We start from the raw sequence: 13,607 nt of genomic DNA, 5'->3' as shown, positions 1-13,607 counted from the left end.
GCTTGTTTCAGATCCCTGTTTTGTGCTTTCTTTGTTTCTTTTACTGGACTTTTGAAACAGCCCAAAAAAGGATCTCTGTTTTTGTTCGTTTTTTGTCAGCCTCCATGTCCTGCTTTTATGTCCTCCTCTCTATGCTGACAGTTCACTTTAGTTGGAGCATACAAACACATTTTATGGCTAAGCTGTCATAGGAACTGTCACCCAATGTTTGGCACATTTTATCACGTATACTAAAAAATACATCAGTTACAAAACCCTCCCTGTCTCTCAGAGGGATCCAGCTTGAAAAGGCCTGCACATATATTGCAATTTGAAGGCTGTCCCACATTGATAGGACTCAGCACAGTTATATCTCTCATTAGAGAATCGCCTGTTACAAAATGTCTCCCATGTTTCCTTTCTCTCTTTGTCCTGCTTGTATTTTATCTGATGCATCTTTTCTCTCTCTCACTGCTCCGTCTTCTCTCCAGGCTTTTTCTCTGTGCTTCACGCCCTCTAACCATCTCCAGGGTTTGATTTTCCCCTCTGTTCTGAAACATAAAGGAGGCACTGTGCCCCTCTAACACTCCTCACATCAACTAGGCACCAGTGAAATGACTAAACCGCTGCCCTCAGGCTAGCCAGGACGCAGTACATTTGCACATCTGTATATTTATGTTATTGCATCTGCATGTGTGCGTATTTAGTCTCCTTAAGGCCATCTTCCTCTCTGCCTTTCTCTCTTTAATGATCCTCTTAGACATCAGCACCTATGTATGTGTCTGTTGTCTAAAGGTCTTAATCATGAGCAGCAGAACACACCGCTAACAGAGAGAAACCCCACTCGTTTTCTACAAGCACCACACACATATAGATGAATAGAGGATTCACTGGGGAGAGACTGTGACAGAAAAAGGCTTATAAGGTTCATGGATCCATTTTTTGTTATCCACTCTGGATAGTGATTAACAATAATCAACAATTCTGAGATTAACAATGACTGGACCAGTACGGTTAGGATGAACAAGGATTGGATCTGAACTGAATTTTTTTTTTTTTGACAGTGGAATAAATTCTGACAGAAGTTACTAGAGTTAACAGTGTAATTCCTGAGATTCCTAAGGTAGAATTGAGCGTACTCCCAAAACTGAGATGTTATTAACTGGCGTGCTGCAGCCACTTAACAGCTGCTTTCACCTTCCCTTAGTCATCTTTTACCTGCCCACTCTTGATGATATAACCCATTAAGCTCACAAAGACACATGAAACTCGCACTTCTCTGCTTTTACAAATAATTTGTGCTTTAAAAGTTTCCGTGTTGCCTGTTTTACAGAAAAAAACAGGATGTCAGCTATATCTGTCCAGATATACAAAAACAAACCAGCTTAGCCATCACGGAGAACTGACAACAGAAACACAGCAAGGTGCATTAGTTAATCCGAAGGGAATTACCAGATAATCAAAGTGTCTGAATGATTTGTTGATGGAATTTTTCTATTTGTTGTTCTCTCTGATTCCTACCAGGCATTGTGCAGATTCAACTTGGGGAAGACAGTGGCATCCTGCGCAGGTTCAGAAGCAGAATTAATGGCAAGCAAAGGGGATTTACTTTTGACAGTGATGCTATTTAACTCATGGTAGTCAATGTATGGGTACAGTGTCTTGTCTTTCTTTAAAAAAAAAAAAAAAAAAAACCCTGGGAAAAGATGGCCGAATGATTCTAAATGAATGATATTCTAAGGAGCTTGGAAAGAAAAGCGTCTGGACTCCTTTAAGTTTCTTGAAGATGTTTCACCTCTCATCCGAGAAGCTTCTTCAGTCTTCAAGAAACTTAAAGAAGTCCAGACGCTTTTCTTTCCAGGCTGCTTATACTATGATGACCTGGATGACTGAGAACCTTCACAGACGATTCAGAGATATATTTATACATCACCTCACATTCAGGACATGACAGGTTAGAGCAACTTATGGGAAATGTGGATTGTGGGATCATGCACAGTCATAGGTTGATGTGGTGGCAAGAAGAGACCTCAGTCTTTATGCAAAATCTTGGCTAGATTGCAATTTTTTTAGGGGAACATAGGTGTGTGTGACAAAGTGTACTCCAACCAGTTATATTCCCTTTACCCAATCAGTATCAGAGTTATGTTTTATGAGCCATAGGTGACCTAGAACTATCTGTGACGCTTCCGAAACAAATACATATGTTTTCATATTGGTTAGACAGGATAAGATGGATGGGTTTGGTTTGATGGGTAATAAAGGAAGTTATTTTTCCATTCAAAGCTAATGCATGTAGTGGAATTGGAAGGCTTTCAAGTGAGATTTTTATCCGTGACATGAGATTTGAATCTAGAAAACTTTGCCCATAATCAGTCGAACTCTGTAGCACTATGGTTTCTTAGCTTTGCAGGAATCAGTAGTCTAGGGGATGAATGAACAATGGGCTGTGAGGTCAGTTCCTTGATCATTAATATGCAAACTGTCATGACCATTGATTAGCAACCACTGATCAAAGCCCACTGATTAATGGCCATGAGTCCCATTCACAGAGAGTTGGGGAATGGCTGCAATCACAGCATTGTAAGATGGCGAAAGATGTACCCTTAGGCCCCCTCCTCGATTCAGAGATGGTCTTTCCCTTTTCACGTAAATGGCCTCCTTGACTCCGCGCTCAAACCAGCGTTCCTCCCTGTCCAGGATGTGTACATCCTCATCATTGAAAGAGTGTCCACTGGCCTGTAGGTGTAAATAGACTGCAGAGTCCTGGCCTGACGAGGTAGCTCTTCTGTGTTGTGCCATCCGCTTCGCCAGAGGTTGTTTGGTTTCCCCGATGTACAAATCCTGGCAATCCGCCTGGCACTTAACAGCGTACACTATGTTACTCTGTTTGTGTCGGGGGACCTGATCCTTGGGGTGGACCAGTTTTTGGTGCAGCGTGTTTTGGGGTTTAAAAGCCACAGAGACCCGGTGTTTAAAAAAATGCGTCTCAACTGTTCCGATACTTCTGACACGTACGGCATCACTAAGGATTTTTGCTTAGGCAGCGGTTGTCCTTCTCTCCTCGATCAGCTGGCACTTTAGGTGCCTTCCCAGCTTTGACAAATGCCCAGCTGGGATAACCACTTTCACTCAGGGCCTTCCACTCACCAGTATGTCTTCTTTGCTGCTACTTTGCATCTGAATGCATTCCTCTGCTGATCTGAATTGGGTTGGTCTGATGTTCCAGGTGGAATGTGTTTACTTTCTGGTGAAGTTACTCCCAGCCTGCTTCGCCAGGAAGCGGAAGCTGGGAGCTTGCTACATGGCATACTGGGAACTGGGAACCATTTTGATCTGAGTCTGAGCCCAGCTTGAAGGGATGAATCTGTGTCATCCCTAGAAACTAGCTTGTCCTTCATTTTCTTCAGAGCCACACCTCACAGAGCTTTATCTTCCCATCCAATCTCTGCCACCCCTTTGAGAAAATGCAGAGTAGTGCTGTCTCTGCCACAGCCTCAGAAGATTATTAGGTGCATCATTGCATCAAGCAAAAAGTGCAGTTAGAAATGAAAGATGAATGAAAGATCAGTTTGTTATAGGGTACCCAGCTGATGACTGAGTTAAACTCTGGTGATTTATGACCTGAACATTTGCATCAGTACCAGATAGCAAAGTCCAAAATGTTTGCTTCTATCCCAATCCTGCTATCAGAAAGTGCTCATGTGCTTATACGGTTTTTGGCTTCCTTCCTTGTGAATATTTGCCCCCTCTTGATGGCCTCTTCCTACCTGGACTACATTGCATAATCATCCCTGTGTCTATGTATTGTCTTTCCATTTGTTCTTTGTCAGACTGTCTTTTTGTGCTTTGTGCATTCCTGTGTTATGTTTCCTTTCAGACTTTGTTTATTGGAGTTTTGCAACAGCCAAGTAAAGGCTCTGCTCCTTTTGTTCATTTTGTCAGCCTCCTTGTCCTGCTTTTTTGGCCACTGTAAAGGCACCAGTACACCCTATGCGCTGGCCGCTTAGTTTTTCCACAAAATCTAATGTTTCACCATCTCCCAATGTATAATCTGTGACTTGGAGCTCCTGCACTGGCATATTGTTAAAATGACAATAAAATCACGATTGTACACCTGTGACTCCAACACAGCTGTGGCAGCAGCGCAACACATCAGGTTGCAGAAATCAAGAGGTGTATAACTGGCTGAAGCAACACCAAAATAGCAGCGCATACCAGTGAGCATAAAAGCAGCCATGCACTTTAGCTGGAGCACCTGTATACCTTTACGGCTAGGCTTCCACAGGAATTTTTAATCAACTTTTTGGCATATTTTGTAATTTTCACTAAAAAAGCACATCACTGTTTGTTTGTTTTTGTTACAGTTACAACACCCTCCTTGTCTCTCAGAGGGATCCGGCTTGAAAAGGCCAGCACATATATTGCAATTTGAAGGCTGTCCCACATTGATAGGACTCAGCACAGTTATATCTCTCATTAGAGAATCGCCTGTTACAAAATGTCTCCCATGTTTCCTTTCTCTCTTTGTCCTGCTTGTATTTTATCTGATGCATCTTTTCTCTCTCTCACTGCTCCGTCTTCTCTCCAGGCTTTTTCTCTGTGCTTCACGCCCTCTAACCATCTCCAGGGTTTGATTTTCCCCTCTGTACTGAAACGAAAAGGAGACACTGTGCCCCTCTAACACTCCTCACATCAACTAGGCACCAGTGAAATGACTAAACCGCTGCCCTCAGGCTAGCCAGGATGCAGTGCATTTGCACATCTGTGTATCTGTGCTATTGCATCTGCATGTGTGCGTGTTTAGTCTCCTTAAGGCCATCTTCCTCTCTGCCTTTCCCTTTTTAATGATCCTCTTAGAGGTCAGCACAATCTCTTATGTATGTGTCTGTTGTCTAAAGGTCTGAAGCATGAGCAGTAGAACACGCCGCTAACAGAGAGAAAACCCGCTAGTTTTCTACAAGCACCACACACAGAGAAGAACAGAGGGCTCACTGAATGGCATGCTGCTGAAAAACCTCTCTGATAGAATAACAAGTTTCTGTTGTTCTGCTGCTGTTCTTGGAAATATGAGAGATTTTCTCCAGCTGATATTAAGGTGCCAAGCAGGAATATTCCACATATTGCACATGAAAGGGTGCTGCTGGTTGACATCCACGGCTGCTGTGAGTGAACACACGGCACAAAAGCAGAAAAACACAAGAATTAAGGCTTCGAATAAAAACAGAACATGGTCTACGATAGAAAACACGCCCTCCGCTTTCACATATGTGCATTGTACTCGTGTGTATCTGCGTGCGCTTTGGATAACATTTAACAGATGTTAAATATCTACGTCTGCATTGATTTATGCTGTCTGGAAGACTTATTCTTTCCACAGCGGTGCTCCTTCTTTCCCCACTTGCATCTCTCCTCCACACATGAACTCCCGCACTTTATATGTTTCTAGAGCCACCCTCTGGGGATTTTCACCATGAAGACATCACACCACCTGCCTTCCTTAGGTGTATATCTTGTTTTCCATTCCCTTTTTTATGTAAAAAAAAAAGATTAATCTTCACCATCTCTGCTGCTCTCCATTCTTTCAGCTTTCCCATTCACCTCCTGGGAAAGCTGCTGTGTTTATTTGACGTGTGGCGTCAGACTTATCTGTACACAGCAGCAGCAGCTCGAGTGTTTCAGTCTGTTTGGACTTTCACCTTCGATAGAAACACAGTTGCAGCCAGAGCCCTGCAAAAGACAATAACGTATCGTGTGTCAGAGAGTGATAAAGAAGTGAATTAACACATGTGGACCTTACAGCGGGTTAGGTACAAAGGATTCACTGTGAGAGAACGTGACTCAGTAGATCCTCCATCTCACTCTGTCTCGTGCCCTCACAGCAGTTAAACCAGTTTAAGAATAATTATTACAGTACTAGTTAGTTGTTTGTTGACATGCTAACTGATGTAGTCTAAAGGCTACATCAGTTAGCTAGGTTTGAAGAAAGAAAACCATCTTGCATAACTGTTGACAACACACTCTGACCCCTTGTCTTGCTAATAACTGAGCAAGGCTATAGTGATTAATTGAGCTTGATTCAGTGTTGCCAACTCCTCAGTAAGGAAAATCGCTATTGGTTGTCCTAAAAGTCGCTAGAAGTCGCTAAATGACGTCATTGCCTAATTTGCATAATTGGTCATGCTAATCTAATTGTAACCTACCTTGTTGGAGAGAGAAATAACATCGTGGAAGAGACATAAAGTGAGTAAAAAACGTCCTAAATGCATTTAGAGTTTATTTAGAACTACAAATTGAATTTATTTTAGCAATTATTGTTTTTTTTAATGTCACAATTCCAACCCTGCTCCTTTACCCGGGCTTGGACCGGCAAGTGACCCGAAATAGGCACTCTGGTGGAGTTACTTTGTGTGTGTGTTTATAAGTAGTTTTAAACCTTGTGATCCACAAAACAGCATAAGAGTAAAAGAAGAACTGACTGCGTTACAGCACCCGCTGCTTGTTGAGAGTAAAAGCGATACGCGCTTTCACGTCTTTTTTTTTTTTTTTTTTAAAGTCGCTTTTTTCAGAAAAAAAGTCGCTAAGGTGTCTGAAAACTCGCTAAATATAGCGACAAAGTCGCTAAGTTGGCAACACTGGCTTGAGTAAGCTTTAACTTAAACTGTACCTTATACCAGCGGTCCCCAACCCCCGGGCCTCGGACCGGTGCCAGTCCGTGAGTCGTTTGGTACCGGGCCGCGAGAGTTGAGGCTCAGGTGTGAAATGTATGGTTTTCAGGGTTTTTATCGGTTTTCAGCGTTATTTTGTTATCGTTTTTATCGTTTACTCTGTTTTCCTGGGTCTTTTCACGTGTGTTATGAATAAATTTTCTTTTTTTCGGTACCGGTACTAGTTTTATTTTGTTGTATTTATCCGCGACACCTTAAAGGCCGGTCCGTGAAAATATTGTCGGGCATAAACCGGTCCGTGGCGCAAAAAAGGTTGGAGACCGCTGCCTTATAAGTTACAGTATGCCTGCATAGTCTCTCATTCATCCAGGTCATGGTAGACTTACCTGGGATTCATCACTTTTTCTTTGCAGAACTGAAGAAGAACTTGGATGAGAACTAAAATGTCTTTACATGTTCCTTTTTTTCGCCTTCCTTTTTTTGAGCTCTTACAGTTTTTTTCAGTCGCTAACAAGCGTTTGTCCAAACAGTTGTCACATTTGCAAAACTCTAAACACAATTAGCACAGCATCGGTCTGTTGTGGCCATACCATTCACACATTTCATGTCGTGTTCACCCAATATGCAGTCAGTGAACACATTTCCACAATGCTTACATTTTCTTAACAGACAAGCTATACCTCCCAACAAAATTATGGACTGTTTTTGTAGTATGTACGAATGTTAACACACAACATCCCACAATAGCAAAAACAATATTCTAAACCTTAGATACAGTATAAAAACCTCTGCTTCTGCAATGATATCAGTACAAAAACAATATCAATATCAAAAATATATCTCAGCTGATAATAAACAAACAATTGAATAATTGACACACAGCTGATTTATGTTGGGTAAATTGGGCCAACCACAGCTTCTTCCATTCTGGCTTAGACTCAGTGGGGTTTATAAGGCAAGACCTTGAGGAGTGATGTTTTTGGAAACAAAAAAAAGACAAACACTGTAATGTCTGGTCGAGGAAGAGTAAGAGCAAGGGGCCCAGGGAGAAGAGAAGGCCCAAGGAGAGGGCAAGGTAGAGGTGTGAGAATGCGTGGTGGTGGCATTCCAAGGGCTGCAAGAACAGTAGTCAGTGATGAAATTCGTGCCACTATCATTGACCATGTAATCAACCATGGTCTTTCACTAAGAGAGGCTGGTGAAAGAGTGCAGCCCAATTTGAGGCGGTCAACAGTTGCCTCCATTATACGCATCTTTCAACAAACCAACAGGTAAGTATTGCATTTTACATGGATTGTTTCTATTCTCACTTGACATGTCAATATGGTCATACAGTAATGCATATGTTGAATTTTTTGTCTTTCTAAAGAATGCAACGTCTTCCACCCTCTGGGGGAAGAGGAAAGCTCCTCAGTAATGATCAGGAGCTTGCCATTGTAGAAATGGTTACTGCAAATAATGCAATAAAACTGCGTGAAATTCAAACTAGAATTGTGGCGGACCATGAGATATTTGACAATATCGATAGAATCAGCCTCACAACCATTACGCGGACATTGTCCAAACACAGAGTGCGGATGAAGCAGCTCTACACTGTTCCCTTTGAGAGGAACAGTGAGAGGGTCAAGGAGCTACGACGACAATATGTCCAGGTATAGTGTATATTCAATCCAATGTCCAGTTCTATAAGCTTTGCACTTTGCAAGTAGGTAACCTACACAATACTAGGTTACAGTACAGTATGGTATACAGTAATAATATGACTTACATAAACTTTGTTTCAGAGAGTTATGGAATTGGAGGCCAACCAGGCCCCTCATGAATTCATATACATCGATGAGGCAGGATTCAATCTGGCCAAAAGGCGTCGACGTGGACGAAATGTAAGTGGAAAAAGGGCCACAGTTGATGTGCCAGGACAGAGAGGGGCAAACATTACCATGTGTGCAGCAATTGCAAATGCAGGATTACTCCTTCACAGATGTCAGGTTGGACCCTATAATACAGAGCGCTTGCTTGCCTTTCTCAATGATCTCCACCAGCGCCTGGTTCCAGAGCAAGGTCAGGAGGGTGAAAACATGAGGACCTTTGTAATTACCTGGGACAATGTGGCTTTCCATCACTCGCAAGCAATAACAACATGGTTTGAAGTCCACCCAAGACTGGTAAGTCTCTTCCTTCCACCCTATTCACCTTTCCTCAACTCCATAGAGGAGTTTTTTTCTGCATGGAGGTGGAAGGTTTATGACCATCAGCCACATGACCAGATGTCCCTCCTTGAAGCCATGGATGCTGGCTCCAGGGACATCACAGTTGACGATTGCCAAGGGTGGATCCGACATACCAGGCAGTTTTATCCCAGGTGCATCAACTTGGATAACATCAGATGTGATGTTGATGAAAACATGTGGCCTAACCCTGAAGATCGCAGAGATTAGATGCAAATTTTTTGCCTTTTTTTTTTAGCCCCCCTCCCCCCCTTTTTATCTTGGCTTTTTGCTGTTGTTTTTTTGTTCAGAATGCTCTTGTGTGTTTCATGGATATTTTGTTCACTGTAAGCAATACTGTAAAACTTTCTCTGTCCTATCATACCGTGTTTCTACTGTACCTCCTGTAGTAAACAGTAAAGAAACAAAAACTTGTTTGCTTTTTACTGGAATGCTTTTTAATGTGAACATTACTGTACATGTGGACATACAGTTACCAACCAAGACATTTCTGGTGTCAAAATGGTGGATTGCATGTTTCGCATGCAAATACCTGTAAAACTGAAACATAAAAGTCTATGCAGTTTTTGTAATGTCAATAATAGCCAGTATTTTGAAACAAGGTGTACTTTGATTGACTGCATGTACCTTGTGAGGTGAAAACAAGTGTTATTCTTTGACAGACTAATTTCATTTTGAGTCAGATTTATAGTGTTTTTGTACAGTTAGTGTGTGCAGAGAAAGATGTGTTCTATTTTGAAATGAAGAGTTAGTATATATTTAACAAAATGTATTTTTGAGAAGAAAATTATCCATTTGGCCAATTGTGTTTTGTAGGTGTGAGCCTGTGTTAAGAGTTTAGAAAAAGTATCTGAAGTATGGGTAGGCGCTTGTTAGCGATTGAAAAAAACTGTAAGATCACACGTTACCAATTGATCAGTCTTATCTTGACCGGCTATCAAGGAGGAGTTTAGAATGGGAGGAGGACCCAAAGAGCTTTTGGAGGAAGCCCATACAGGGCTAACTCAGAGAGATAGACAATCTTTCACACCCACAGCCAATTTAGATTCACCAGTTAAACCAGCAAGCATGTTTTTGGACTGCGGATGAGTATCTGGAGAGCAGTCACAGAGGTACAGAGAGAACGTGCGATTCCACACAGAAGGGCCTCTCCCTCTGGCTCAAGGATTCAAAGCCTGAATCTTCTTGTTGTGAACTCACGGTGCTAAACATTGCAACCACTGTGCCAGCCCTGTCTGGCACAGTGGTTGTTTTTAAATGCCTACACAGTCTTGCCCCGCCTTACCTCTCTGAGCTTCTTCATCCCCACATACCCTGTCGGTCTCTCAGGTCAGCTGACCAGCTGCTCCTGGAGGTACCGAGATCCAGGAGGAAGCTCAGAGGGGACAGGGCCTTCTCTATTGTGGCTCCAAAATTATGGAATAATTTGCCCATGCATGTTAGAGAGGCCCCTTCACTGTCCACTTTTAAATCACGTCTTAAAACCCACTTTTATTCCTTGGCTTTTAACCTCAGTGAGACTTAGTTTCTTTTTTAATGCAGTAGTTATTTAATTAATGATTTCACTCTTCTTTTATTTGTTTTTTATTTATATCTCATGTAATTTTATTTTACAGTTCCAATGTACAGCACTTTGTGTCAGCTGTGGTTGTTTTAAAGTGCTTTATAAATAAAGTTGATGATGATGATGATGATGTTCTCAGTTTTATATCATTTGTCAGTGTTATTCTTACACATTGCATCCCTAATAGTGTTCACGTTCAGCTGGCTAGTTCTTAGTCTGTTAATTCTCAACAATGGAGCGACACTGACATGGCAAAAAAGAAGAAGAATACGCTGCAGGCAGAAATATATACTGTATTCCTCCACATATCTGTCGGTGCTATCCTGACACTCCTCAGGATTCAACTTCACGCCTGGATGAAGAGGAGAGATGGTGAGACTGAGACAGCCTCACAGATGGTAATCTTATGGGACCAAAGAAATACAAACCAAATGTTCGTACATTTTCTGCATTCCTTCTGGGAGAGTTTATTATGCCGAATGCATAAAGTATCAGGAACAGCCTTCTGATATTGATTTTCCTGTGCAAAACCAGCAGTCTCTGCGGTTTAAAAATCTGTTTTTGACCAGTGTTGTTCTCTTTATTTTAGCATCTCGTCCTTTGGGGCAGGTTTAGATTTAAAAAGAGAAATTAGAACAAAAGATGAACTTGGGTGATCTAATCAGTCAAGCGTGTGTATCTCATAACATTGAATATTTTGTTAAAATAACTGATATGTAGGGGGACTCAGCAGCAACTGCTTTCCCAAGAATTAGCTAATTAGCTTGTCTCTGCATTATTGTCAGTATAGCATTGTTTGTATTTCGACCTGTGTTGGACTCTGTTCATTGCCCACACTGCTGACATTCAAGAAAAAATGAGAAAGTATGTAAGAATTTATAATTATGCATGAGCGGTGTCGTAGTACAATTCATTTTAAAACCAGTCTTTTAAATTCAGATTGTGCTTTGGCCCTACTTCTTGGTCATGTTTTTGTTACCTAGCTGAGAGATTTGGAACGAGTAAAAAAAGAGATTCAGGAGGATATTTATGATGAAGGCTGGAGGCAGAGAGCGGGGAGAGTGGCCATGGGGAGGCTACACGTTTGTGGATCTTGGACTGGCTTTTGCTCACTGCGGAGACCTTTGCAAGGTCAGGAGTTGTTGTACATAAGCCAGGCCAGCCTTCATTCTTGGTGTGCAGTGTTAGCTGGCTTGCTGTGACCTATATTGTTACACTTTCCTAATGTTTTGGATCCAACTGACATATAGCAAGAACAACTTAGTATATTTGAATTAAATTTCATACACATTCCCCCTCAGGATATATTGTAACAATGCTTAAACAATTCATTCACTGCTATCATCACATCAATCGTGGATCTGTCCAGAACTTTCAAATCTGACCAGATTACTTTAAAACTAATTGTATTCCCTCCACTCTTAGCTCTATTTTGTGTTTAGTAGTGATCACAAAATATAAGTATGCTAAGGTCTAAGGTTTAATAAAGCAGGACAGATTAAAAAAATAATCTGGTCAGTCCAGATTTCTTTACAACTTCAGTTCATTGAGGTTTGGGGTACATTTACGCACATCTTTTATAAAGCCTAAAACTGGAAGAGGCAATTGTAGGACCTTGATTATTTTCTCTTTGTATATTTTCTGCTGTTCTTGGGATTATAGTCCCATTCACCCTGATTTTAGCTGCCAGACAGGAGGCGTCATATTTGACGCTGTGCAAAAGCAAGGTATCCAGCTTCTGTGGCTGCAAAACAAGTCCAAATTATAACCCCTCTACCTCCGTGCTTGACGACTAGTGTGAGGCATTTGTGCTGATATTCTGTGTTTGGTTTTCTCTAAACCTGGCACTGTGCATTATTGGTCAAACATGTCCACTTTGGTGTTGTCTGTCCGCAGGGCATTGTTTAAAAAGCCTTTTGCTTAGCTTAGATGAAGCTTTCCAAGCCTAAACTGTGCTGACATGTTCACTTTAGTGAGAAGGGGCAATCACAAACAAGCTATACCTGTTAAGTCTCTTTCTGGATCTTTTCTGGTCTGGATCTGGGGTAAGATTGCTGTGACATCCACTCCTGCGACTGTCTTGAATGTTTTCAATTTGTGAATAATCTTTGTCATTGTAGAATGATGGACTTCAAATTGTTTGAAAATGGCCCTATAATGCTTCCCAACAGCTGCTTCTCTAAGATCATTGCTAATATCACTCCTTCTTGGCATTGTGTTAACACACATCTGAATGCTTTTATAGAGGATCGATTAATCAAGTGTATGTGATTTGCAGCGACTTGGTAATTTACTGTCTTAATTTCTATGGAAACAGAAGGTTGTACTTAGTTTTTCACACACTGCTTCTGCATTTTGACTTAATTTGTATGTTGTTGTTGTTTTTAGCTGATGTTGTATTTAAATAATACAGATGATATTTTATCAATCGTGATATGCAAAACCTGTACTGTCAGCACACTAACATTTATATTTAGCTCACTGTGTTTAAAACAACATGCTCTCTAACCTAGAAAAACAAAATAGGTCAAAAAAAAAGAATCTTTCATGGGATTTGCTTTTACCAGATTTCACCTTTTTTTTAGTTATAACTTGGATTACAGATCTGGGTGGGGTTGGTTGCAACATGTTACCAACCTGACTCAAACAGATTTGGATAAACTAAGTCTTGTGTACACAACAGCTAAAAACAACAACAAAAAAAGGTATCAGGAAACTACTCCATGTGGACTCTGCCGACTGAGAGTGTCATGACCCTGTGCCTTCTCGGCTGACTCTGTATGGCTACAAGTGTTTTTGTTGTGCTGCATCTCTCTCTCTCCCCTGCACTGCGCTCTACCGGGGCGGAGTCATGACGGCTCCAGCCCCTGGCTCGGACACCTGCAAGCAATCATCTCACTCACTTCTTAAGGCGGCTGCTGAGAGTGCTTCCTCGCTGGATTATTGTGTAACACTCGTCAGTGTCATCACCTATCTGAGCTGTTTTTCGAGTTTCTGTCGTGCCACTACTTACCTGCCTTTCCTCTCTGTGCCAGGATTCTCGCCAGCCTGAGGACCGCCGTTGGTGAGCTAAAGCCGGAGTCCGAGCTACCTGAGCTTCAGTGGATTTTGTACATAGCCCTCTTCTTCCCGTGCCTGTGCTTCCCGGAGACCCTCTTCCTGTGCCCC

Source organism: Aulonocara sp. 'chitande type north' Nkhata Bay, linkage group LG18 (genome assembly GCF_057382095.1).
Source record: "Aulonocara sp. 'chitande type north' Nkhata Bay isolate Kocher_YH1m ecotype deep benthic linkage group LG18, A_spYH_male_GT1.1, whole genome shotgun sequence".
Classification (NCBI taxonomy): domain Eukaryota; kingdom Metazoa; phylum Chordata; class Actinopteri; order Cichliformes; family Cichlidae; genus Aulonocara; species Aulonocara sp. 'chitande type north' Nkhata Bay.
The sequence above is the reverse complement of the archived record's forward strand: the minus strand, read 5'-3'. Positions refer to the sequence as shown.